Genomic DNA, 12,159 nt, shown 5'->3' on the forward strand with positions numbered 1-12,159 from the left:
TGTGAGGTGACCCAGAAAGCCAACAGTATAACATTGTTCTATGGGGAAAACACGCATTCTAATCGTGATTTGCTGGCTGATTAATGATCTTGCGGAAACATTTGGCTCCATATGTGTCTGCATTGTGCTGGGAACATATAGGTGCTCCTCAAAAAAGCTATTTCACTGGACAAACGGGAATTATATGTCATTGAAACAATTTATCTCCGAAAGATGTTTTTATGAAAAGAAGTAATGTCACCATTGTTAATAACTGTGATTTCCTGGAAAAGCTGTAGAATTCCCCTCCCCCTCCTTTTTTTTTTTTTTTTTTCTCATCCTAATCCTCCAGCCTGGAGATGGTACCTTTTGTCTCTGCCTAGCCACAACCCTTTAAGGTGCTTCCCACAAAGCCTTTCCTGGTGGCTCCAGTCTACAGAGCACTATTAGCACAAGTATTAGTGGCGGCAGCTAACATTTCCTTTATTCCTACAATTGCTGAACTGTGCTGAGGGCTTAAAAGACATTATCTCATTTAATTCTCATGGCTTTCCTAGGAGGTTAGCATCATCATTATCCCCATTGTATTCCAGAGGAATCTGAGGCTAACACAAGTAAATGAACACATCTGGAAGAAGCGCTCAAATTGGGAGCATGCTGTCCAGGACCAACTTCCCTCCTGGGGTCCTCAGATACATTATAGCTAATTCACAGCATGGAACGAGATTATGGTGTGTTTTTTTTTTTCCTTCCCAGCTCTAGTGTGTTTGGTTTGTTTGCCCTCTTAGACTGTACATTCTTCACTATAGGTCAGAACAAGGGTGTTGGGCAAGATTCTGCAACTTGGTAATTACGTGCTTCCCTGAGTCCCAGTTTCCACCCACCTCAGAGAACTGTGGGAAAGATTAAAAGAAAATACCATATATGAAGGGTTAAGACAGGGTGACAGTGAAAACAACTTTAGATATTATTGGTGTTGTTGGTGTTATGACAGCAAGTACAGCCGTAAATCCATGGTGTGGTTAAATGTTTTTCTAAAATTTTGCTCTGTAGGGTCTTCCAGTCTGCTTTGCTATCCATTTTTGACTCCATGGACTTGACTTAGCCAACATCCCCCCAACTTGTCAGCAAAGTTGCACATATTATGTCTTTTTTCTGCTCTCCAAAGTGCAAGAACTTTTGCCTCTTAACAGACCAGGCACCAGTCTAATTTCTGCTTCAAGAGAAACTTTGAGTGGTTGGGAGACCGTAAATGCTCATTCTGGCCAGAGTGCCCCACTGACCTCCTCCTACTCTTGGCTTTAGGTAAATCCTGCTCCTGGCTTCAGTTTCCTCGTCTGCCACAGCCAACCTCTGAGGTCTCTTCCAGCCTTCAGCTAACACTTTCCTTTTTTTAAAGAAGGAAACCACAAGCACTAAGCTGTTGTCACCATCACTGTGTTCTGCTCTTCATGCCTTCAACGTGTTTCTGTGTGTGCTGTACACAGAGGTGTTCGTGTGTCTACTTCATGTCTTGGTGTATGTGTGAGTTTGTATATGTGAGTTTGTGTGAGACTGTATATGAGTGTGTGCATTTATGTGTGACTGTACATGAGTATTTTTGTGTTTTGTTTATGACTGTGTGCGTGTGTATGTGTCAATTCTTACAGGGTTGAAGAAGCTCAAATCCAAATATCAGGAAAAGACAGGAAGAGGTGGCCAGCCCACCTGTCTCTTCAGCACGACCCACGCAGGCAGGGACAGGGGCCCATGCTGGGTTCTGTGTCTGGGTGCAGCCCTCCCACCCTTAGAGCCAGAGCCTGGAGGCGGCCCGCCCGATGGGCGGGGCGGGCGGTGGGCGGGGCGGGCGGTGGGCGGGGCCGGCGGAGGCTCGGGGATCGCTGGGCCGGAGGCGGCGGGCGGCTGGTCGCGCTGTTCCCCAGCCGGCGGGAGCGGCGGCGGCGGCGCGGGGCAACATGAGGGAGACACTCGGTAAGTCCAGGCGACTCCTCATCCCTGACTCCCACCGAGCCTGTGGCCCGTCCCCACAGCGCTAAGGGCCTCGCCCCCAGCCTCCAGCGCTCGCCCCCCAACTTCTCCAGCCGGACGTTGCTCGGGTCCGAACCGCTCTCAGGTTGGGGGACATCTGCATCCCTCCCCGAGACGCGGTGCCCAGTCCCGCAGCCTCCGGGTCGCCAGGAGGGCTGGTCCCGGCCCCTCAGGTGCCAGCTCGGACGCGGGGCGCGGGGTCCCCGGCGTCACCGCAGGCCGCGCCTGGCGTTAGGGTCCGCATCGCCCCTCGGCGCTGGGGGAGGGGGGGCAGGGCGAGGGTCGCCGTTCGGCTCCCGTCGGCGTCTCCGCTGCAGCCCTGCTCCGGCCCCCCTCCCCTTCCCCTCCCGCCGCCGCCGTTCGGCGGAGTCCCCGCCGGGCACTGACAGCCGCCGCTCAGTCCGAGGTCTCCGTTCCCACGACACCCGCCGGGGCGGACCCGCCCGCGGGACATGGGGGCGGCCTCCGCGTCCCCCCCTCCCTGCTCGGGTCCCCCGGCCTGGGACCCCCGCTCCCCGGATCAGGGCTAGGGATTAGGGCACTGATCGCCGCCGCTTCCCGCAAGTGCGCGGGTGGCCCGGCCCCCGCTGCGGGTAGTCAAGCGGAAAAGAAAAGAAAAATAGGGGTGGGGAGAGGGGAGAAAGGAGGGAGCTCCGCGGAGAGAGCTGTAAATCTCGCCCTCCGCCGGTCCTGGGAGCTGGAGCTGCCCGCCCTCCCGGGTCGCCGCACTCGGGGCTCCCCCGTACCGTCAGCTCCCCACCCCAGATCGCTGTCAAGTCACCCCAGAACCCAGGATTTCCCTAGGTGACTGGACTGCAGTGAGGCTGGGCACCTACAGCTGAAAGCGCTGCTCTTGCTCCTTGTCACTGGCCATTAGCAGCCGGGCGCCTCGGATTCTTCTGGGGGTTTGAAAAAGAAGCTGATTTCACTACTGGAAAAAAATAAAAATAAAAAAAATAACAACGGGAACTTCATGCTAGCGCAACGTGGACATGCCCTAGTATTGCACATCCAACCTCTCCAGAGGACTTTAGGGGATTAGCTTAGACAGATCCCCACCCCCCCTTCCCCACCACAGACACACCCTGCCGCCTACCCTCCCACCCCCTGCATCCCCTCCTCTTAACCCCCAGGCCCATATTTCCCTCCCCTGGCCTTGGGAGAGGAAGATGAAGGAGTGTGGACCACATAATTTGGACTTTTTTCCCGAAGCTTCATGTTTTCCTTTTCCTGTTGTTTTTTTGTTTGTTTTTTGTCTTTTCAGATTTGCAGATAACCCTAGGGTTAGAGGTGAGGGTTGGAAGATGATTCTTGATCGGAAAAGGGACTGGAAAATGGGAAAAGACAGCGAGAAATTTTCTTGACAGAAAGGGCAGACTCAATAGTCTAAACTTCTAAACTCAATAGTCACAGGCTGTGCAAGTAAAACAAGAAAATGATGCCTTATGCCAGATAGTTTTTGAATTTAAGAGACTAGATTAAGAACACCCAACAGCACAAGGGTGAGTAAAAGTTTTTGTTTGTTTTGTTAATCCTCACCCAAGAACATTTTTTTCCCCATTGATTTTTAGAAATAGTAGAAAGGGAGGGGGAGAGAAAGAGAAACACGGATGTGAGGATCTGAGAGAGACCCATTGATGGATTGCCTCCCCCATGGGCCACAGCCTGGCCAAGGAGCAGCCTGCAACTGAGGTATGTGCCCTTGACTGGTATTGAACCCTGAGATCGTTCAGTTCGAGGGCCCACGTTCTAACCACTGAACAAACTGGCTAGGGTGTGAGTAAAGTTGTTTTTGGTTTGTTTGGCAAATCATACTCAGCTTCTATTTCATGGAATTTGTGCTGGTTTTCATGTGAAATTGGGAGTTTAGTAAATTCATTTAGTTTTCCATGATGTATAATGCATTTGGACTTTCTATTTACCTAGATATGAGGTGTCTAATTCTTAGCAATCCACTGAACAAGCTTTCCAGAGGTCTCTAAATGTTACTCTGGGCTGGCAGCATGTAGCAAACTGTTTCATTCTGATTGGAGTGGGTGAGCAAATACTTGTTGAACAGAAGCCTTAATCTGCTGCATCTTTCTCCCACCAAACATCACCCTCTGTGGTGGAGACTGGAAGGTCAGGGCCTTGGCAAGCCCAAGAGATTTAGGGGATTCAGTGGGTGGAAGAAGCCTGTGCCAAAAAAGAAAGAATTTTGTCTTCCCACCTCCTTGGAACATAACTTAAAATGCCTAAGTGTTCAATGATTAGTTTGACAAGCTAATTAGAGTAATCTAATAACCCGTCTGAGTGGTCACAGATTCCAGGGGAAGATGGTAGCTATACAATGTAACCCGGTAGGGTTGATACCATAAACAGAATAAATAAAGACCAATTTTTCAGTAAAAACAACAACAACAAAAGCAAATAGGAAAAGATCCTTGGAGTCTGATTTTTTTAAATGCAATTTAAAATTTTGAAAAGTCCGAGAAATACTATCAGTAAAGGAAGCCGAGGAGTGTGTGGTTCTGACAAGATCTCCTGTCCTTGCTGGGAGAGCCCTCTAGTTTGGGAGGACAGCAAACACCAACCGTGTTGCAGGAGTCCAGAGCTTCTCTTTTCATGAGCTTGTGGGACTCCATGCCAGTTAATCTGGAGACTGTAGAACCGTTTAGAACACATAGCATAAAGTCAAAACAATTGTTCTGTTGTGATTTTTTATTTATTTTTATTTTTTTTTAAATATATTTTATTGATTTTGTACAGAGAGGAAGGGAGAAAGATAGAGAGTTAGAAACATCGATGAGAGAGAGTCATTGATCAGCTGCCTCTTGCACACCCCCTACTGGGGATATGCCCGCAACCAAGGTACATGCCCTTGACCGGAATCGAACCCGGGACTCTTCAGTCCCCAAGCCGATGCTCTATCCATTGAGCCAAACCAGTCCCGGCTGATTTTTTATTTTGATAAGCAAGGGTGTATCTGAAATCCTTCAGGCCTATTGCTGAACCCATTCCTGTGGTTTATTTGCTTTTTTTTTTCTTTCTTTCTTTCTTTTTTAACAGTAGTCTTTTACCTTTTGAATGGGGAGGGTTATATCACTCATTAAAACCTTTGTGCTTCGTTTCAAGGGCCTGCTGAGTTGAGGAATGGTGAGGGACACTCACTTGCCAAGGACAGCAGCCCAGGGAAACTAAATCAGTCTCCAATGCTTTAAACACTAAGTGTCATTTAAAAATATAGGAACTGCTCCTACTAAAACCTCCATTATCTTAGTTTGATTTTGTGGAATCATATTTAAAATTTGGATTACTACCTTTACTTACTTTAAATATATTTTCCGAAAAAAATATATAGATAACAGAGTTGGAAACAGCCTGCCCACACTGGCAAAGATGACCACTAAATATCTTTGCAGTTTGCTGCTTATTGGTTATTTCTAGATAGCTCTCCTTCTAAGCTAGTTTCTTATCTATGTAAATAAAAAGAAGTTAGATACTATTATGAAATAGGGGAAGAAAGAGAAAGACAGAGCCCTAGCTTAGTGGATATAGCATCTGCCTGCAGATTAAAGGGTCACATGTTTGATTTTGGTCAAGGGCATGTACCTTGGTTGCAGGCACACCCCCAGTGGGGGATGTGCAAGAGGCAGCTGGTTGATGTTTCTCTCTCATCGATGTTTCTTACTCTCTATCCTCTCCCCTCCTCTCTGTAAAAAATCAATAAAATATATATATTTTTAAAAAGACCATGCAAGAAACTATTGGGTCGGCAGCTAAGTAATTGCGGATTTTTTAAAGAAAATCAAAGACAATTTTTTCATGGAACTAAATAACTTTATTCTTTAATGTATTGCCCATTTTGATCAATGACCTTTTGCCATCTTTCAGGCAGCATCATAATCCCACGTTCAAAAAACTTCTGGTTTTTATTAGCAAAAAAACTGAATCAGGTACGATTTGACATCATCATCATTATTGAAATTTTTACCATTCAAGGAGTTTTGTAAAGATCGAAACAAAAAGTAATCAGATGGTGCAAGGTCAGGACTATATGGTGGATGTGGCAAAACATCCCAACCAAGCTCCATTAATTTTTGCCGAGTGACCAAAGATGTGTGTGGCCTTGCATTGTCATGATGGAATACAACACCTTTTCGATTTGTCAATTCGGGCCACTTTTCTTCAACTGCATTGTTTAATTTCGTTAGTTGTTCAATGTAGACATCAGAATTGATCGTTCGGTTGGGTGGTAAGAGTTCAAAGTAGACAATTCCTTTGTAATCCCACCAAACTGATAACAAAACCTTCTTTTGATGAATATCAGCTTTTGATGTTGTTTGAGTTGGTTCACCTGGCCTGCTCCACGATCTTTTCCGCTTGATATTGTTGTAAACAACCCATTTTTCATCGCCAGTTATCAGTCGTTTTAAAAATGGATCATTTTCATTACGTTTCTTTAGCAAATCGCAGCTGCTAATGCGTTGCGTTAACTGTGATTCTTTCAGTTCGTGAGGAACCCATGTATCGAGTTTTTGAACATAGCCAAGTTGTTTTAAGTGATTTTCAATGCATGTATGTGATACATGAAGCTTCTCTGCAATCTCACGTGTTGTACTGTGACAGTCCGAATTGATTATTGCTTTGATTAGGGCGTCATCAACTTCAACTGGACGACCAGAGCGTCTTTCATCTTTGAGTGAAAAATCACCAGAACGAAATTTGGCAAACCAATTTTGACACTGCCGTTCTTTTAAGGCTTCGTCACCATAAACAGCACATAACTTTTTATGAGCTTGTGATGCGTTTTTCCCTTGAGGAAATAAAAAAGCAAAATATGACGAAAATGTTCCTTTTGATTTTCCATTTTTCAACGAACGCCAAACAAAAACTACAAAACAGATCAAAAAACTTTTTTTACTGATTAACAGCTGAATAGCCAACTATCAAATACAAAATGTGTTTTACATTTGTACTACGTCTGCAAACCTAAAAATTCAACTGAAGCCATATATGTGTGAAACCCGCAATTACTTAGTTGCCGACCCAATATATATAGGTAGAAGACTTGGAGAAGTAGAAATGAGTTATTGCTGGTTATTGGAAACTTTTACTTTTGCTTAAACTCCAAATTATGTAGTATTTACTTTTAGAATAACTTTAAATGACTCTTGTAATTATAAAATCAACAAAAATATGAGTTATATAAAATTATTTAAACTTTAAGATTTTCATAAAACCTTGGCTCTTTTATCCTAAAGGTATTTGAAAACAAACTAGTGTATTATAAGTTTAATAGACTGTTTTAGGAATATTTATATGTGGAGTATGACATTTGATGATAATGGAATTAAATTCTAACTTATTAAGTTTCACAGTTATTTTTTCAAGTAGCCAAAAATTTTAGAAGATTTAAAAAATCTTATATAATTTCAGTTCGTTTCCTTAATGACTGCTAATCTTTCAGAAATGTTAATGGAGGTACTTGGGGGTCTCAAGAAAATGTGATGAGGTCCCCAAAGCATAAAGTGTGACAGCATTTAAAGGGAAAGAGAAGACAGGAGTGTGTGTGTGTGTGTGTGTGTATGTGTGTGTTCACATAAGTTGTGGGGGAAAGACAGAAAAGTCAGAGGAGATAATATTTGTGAAAAAAAAAATGAAGTGAATAATATTTTCTTTTCTTTATTTATCAATGCATTAACACTGATCCAACCTAGCAAGATTGGGTTCCAGGATACTTTTTGATCTTAGACCCAAGATTTTTCTTTTCTTTTCTTTTCTTTTCTTTCTTTCTTTCTTTCTTTCTTTCTTTCTTTCTTTCTTTCTTTTTGTCACCATATAGAAACAAGTCAATGAGGATTGCCATATTTAATTCACCGATTAAATTTATTTATTTATTCATTCATTTATTTATTTATTTATTTATTTATTGTCTTAAGAGATTTTTAACAAGTTGAGGGCTCTAGCAAAGCTGGCCATCACACTGTGTAGTTTGGTAAGGACATTGTATGAGAACTTACTCTCCCAGAACTTAAACTGGGACTGTTGAGCTCTTTATCTCTTAAGACTGAAGGGGGAAACGACAATCCTATTGCTCATAATAAAATACATAGTTCTACCATTAAAAATAAAACTATAGAAAGTGTTAAAAATTCACGTATCAGTTAAGCAACATGCTCCATTTAAGTACATTTTATATCTTGACTATTTGCCTCTTGTTTAAAGAAAGTACTTTGTTATATATTAATCATAACATAGACCAAAAAGTTGTCAGTTAAAGAAATATTTTCAGTGAACTGTCAACAATTTGAGGGACTAATTACATCTTAAATATGGAATGTCAGTGAATACAGCTAAGTTTTAGGTTTTCTAGAGGAGCAATAATGTCTAATCAAGACCTTTATCATGTTATTTATAATTTTGTATTAGATTTTTCAGCAAAACATGTAATTTTAGGCTTGCTGGAAGCAGATTAAGAATCTTTGTAGCAGATAAGACAAATGCACCATTTACCAGGCCTTTAGAACCTCATGTGATTTAACCATTTATTCTTTTCTTGTTTTATTCTCGTTGAGTCATCCAAATATGTAATGTACTTTCAAAGATATTTTCCTAATCTACCTAAGCAACACCTTGTTTTAACTTTTTTTCTGTTGATGATATAATATTAAGTTAAAGTATATGAAAGTGCCAACATTTGACCATTTTCTCCTGAAAAATGGTATTTCATAAGGTTCATTTCATGGCAGAACCTCATAAAATACATTTTATGATAGAAACTTATTTTTTAAAAGTATAAAATACAATCTTAATATATAAAAACCCTGGGTCCATCACATCCACAATGACCTGAGGCTTGACCACCCGGAAGTCAGTCCTGCAGTCAGTGCTGGCTTGCTGTGGCTACAGGCCTGATGATCCAGCACTGACTGCTGTGGGGGCTGTGAATCAGGCCTGGAGAGAAACCTGAAGAGAGAAGCAGGATCTGTGGCTGTTGATCAGCACTTGCCTCTCTTAACCCACCTGGACAGCAGCTACACCTCCATTTCTCTCCAGGCCTCCACCAAAGCTGCAGATCAATCCCGCCTTTCTTATCAGGTCCCATTGATAGGCCCAGAGATGCTGACTGCCATAGAAACCGACCAATTAGAACCAAATTGTCCAGTAGAGGAGGGCAGTTGGGGTAAGATCAAGCCTGTAGGGGAGGGCAGTTGGGGGTGAGATCAGGCTAGTAGGGGAGGGTAGTTGGGGACGAAATAAGGCTGGCAGGAGAGGGAAGCTGGGGGCAACCAGTCTGGCAGGAGAGGGCAGTTAGGAACAATTGAGCCTGCAGGGAACAGTTAGGTATTAATCAGGCTGGCAGGGAAATGATTAGGGGGTGATCAGGCTGGCAGACAGAAATGGTTAGGGGCAATCAGGCAGGCAGGCAGGCAGGCAGGCAAATAGTTAGGAGCCAGCAGTCTTGGATTGTGAGAGGAATGTCTGACTGCCTGTGGTATTGGGCCTAAACTGGCAGTCAGACATCCTCCGAAGGGTTTCAGATTGGAGAGGGTGCAGGCTGGGCTGAGGAACACACACCTCCCCCCCCCCCCCCCCCTGGTGCATGAATTCCATGCACCGGACCTCTAGTAAAATATAAATAAGAACATTAAAAACAAAAAACACACACACACACAAAAAAACACACCACAATCCAATATCACCTTTGGTATTTTTGATTTCAGTGTTTTTCTCCCCTTCACATCTTATCTAATAAAAGAGTAATATGCAAATTGACCATACCTCCGCTATACCCACAAGCCACACTCACAAACCATGCCCACCAGCCAATCAGAATGAGTATGCAAATTAACTCCCATCAAGATGGCTGCGGCCACAGAGAACAGGAGGGAGGCTTAGGTTTCCCAGGCAATTGAAGAAGCCAAACTTTCCGCCTGTCCTTGCCTCCACTCAAGGCTACCAAGTTTCAATTTTATAAGGTAAACAAATCCAAACAGAAATGGCCCCAGCCATGGAGAAAGCAGAAGGTTTTGCTTAGCTCCAGGTTACAAAGTTTTAATTATAGAAGGTAAATAAATTCCAGATACCAGAGCCTCCACTTGGGTCACCAGGGTGAGTGGCTGGCCTGCAAACCATCACAGGCCCCTGGCACAGGCCACCCCACACCTCAAGGGAACTCCCACCCTGATCTCGGACACCCTTCAGGGCAAACCAGCTGGCCCCCACCTCACACCAGGCCTCTATCCTATCTAATAAAAGAGTAATATGCAGATTGACCATCACTCCAGCACACAAGATGGCTGCCCCCATCTGGTCAAAGATCCTATCCCTATGTAGACACAAGATGGCCAGCAGAGGAGGGCCGTTGGAAGGGGCCAGGCCTGCAGAGGAGGGTAGTTAGTGGCAAACATGCTGGCAGGGGAACAGTTAGACATCAATCAGACTGGCATGTGAGTGGTTAGGTGGTGATCAGGCTGATAGGCAGAAGCAGTTAGGGGCAATCAGGAAGGCAGGCAGGTGAGCAGTTGGGAGCCAGCAGTCCTGGATTGTGAGAGGGATGTCTTACTGCCCATTTGGGCCTACTCCCACAGAAATCCCTCAAGGGGTCCCAGATTGGGGAGGCTGCAGGCTGGGCTGAGGGACACCACCCCCTGACCTGTGCACAAATTTTGTGCACCAGGCCTCTAGTATGTATATAAATGAAATTTCTATTACACCGAATCTAGGGTTACCTTGTCTTTATTATTTAACTTGGTACCATACACATTTCCCTGTGTCATTATGTATCTGAAAACATAATTTTATATGTGTGTAAACATATTATAGTCTATCATGTGGATGTACCAGAATTTTGATCCATCCCTTAAATAGACATTTAGTGTAATATTTTATTGCCATAATTAACACTTGGATAAATATCCTTATACAACTTGTGTATATCTCTGATTATTTCATTAAGATGGGTCCTAAGTAGTGAGATTCATCCATATCAAATTTTAAAAAATGTTATGACATATTTATTACTTTTAAAAAAATTTAAATTCTTTATTGTTGAAAGTATTATATATATCTCCTTTTCCCCCCATTGACCTCTCCCTGGCAACTCCCCACCCCAGCACGTATCTTCACCCTGTACTGTCTGTGTCCTTTGATTACGCTTAGATGGGTGCCTACAAATACTGTGGTTGATCTCTTAACCACCTTCCACTTGTAACCTTCCTTGTCTTTCCTCTGACGCTCGGCAGTCAGTTCAATGCTTCTATGCCTCTGGATCTATTTTAGTTCATCAGTTTATATTGTTCATTATATTCCACAAATGAGTGAGATCATATGATATTTATCTTTCTCAGACTGGCTTATTTGGTTAGTATAATGCTTTCTAGGTTCATCCATGCTGTTGCAAATAGTAAGAGTTTTTTTCTTTTTTACAGCAACATAGTATTCCATTGTGTAGATATACCACTGTTTTTTAACCCATTCATCTGCTGATGGGAACTTAGATTGTTTCCAAATCTTAGTTATTGTAAATTGTGCTGCTATGAACATAGGGGTGCATATATTCTTTCTGACTGATGTTTCTTAGTTCTTGGGATATATTTCTAGAAGTGGGATTATGGGGTCAAATGGGAGTTCCATTTTTAATTTTTTGAGGAAACTCTTCTCCACAGTGGCTGCACCAGTCTGCATTCCCACCAGCAGTGTACTAGGGTTCCTTTTTCATCACATCCTCACTGACACTTGTCATTATTTGTTGATGATAGCTATTCTGACAGGTGTGAGATGGTACCTCATTGTTATTTTGATTTGCATCTCTCTGATGATTAGTGACGTCGAGCATGTTTTCATATGTCTCTTGACCTTCAGTATGTTCACTTTCGAAAAGTATGAATGTAGGTCTTTTGCCCATTTTTTGATTGGATTATTTATCTTCTTTTTGTTAAGATGTATGAGTTTCCTATAAATTTTGGAGATTAACCATTTCTAGGATGTAACATTGGCAAATATGTTTTCCCATGCATTGGGCTCTGTTACTGTTTTATTTTTTATTTATTTTTTATTTTTTAAATATATTTTATTGATTTTTTTACAGAGAGGAAGGGAGAGAGAGAGGTAGAAACATCAATGAGAGAGAAACATCGACCAGCTGCCTCTTGCACACCCTCTACCGGG

The 12,159-nt window shown here is 43.0% G+C and overlaps 1 protein-coding gene across 7 annotated transcripts in view; it reads left to right on the forward strand.

Moving 5' to 3' along the window:
* The window catches only part of JCAD (junctional cadherin 5 associated), a 63,785-nt gene that overhangs the window by 6,072 nt on the left and 45,554 nt on the right, over positions 1–12,159 (forward strand). For 2 of the 7 annotated variants that reach the window (XM_084875582.1, XM_084875587.1), the window contains exon 1: positions 1,849–1,950. The exons of 1 other annotated variant lie outside the window; for it this stretch is intronic. The gene's annotated coding sequence lies outside the window, so the exon portion shown is untranslated. Of the gene's footprint in view, positions 1–1,848; positions 1,951–12,159 lie in introns of those variants that run through there. 4 more of the 7 variants (XM_084875584.1, XM_084875585.1, XM_084875583.1 and 1 more) reach the window with 3 other exon arrangements.

Source organism: Pipistrellus hanaki (genome assembly GCF_964339955.1).
Source record: "Pipistrellus hanaki genome assembly, chromosome: 1".
Classification (NCBI taxonomy): Eukaryota; Metazoa; Chordata; class Mammalia; order Chiroptera; family Vespertilionidae; genus Pipistrellus; species Pipistrellus hanaki.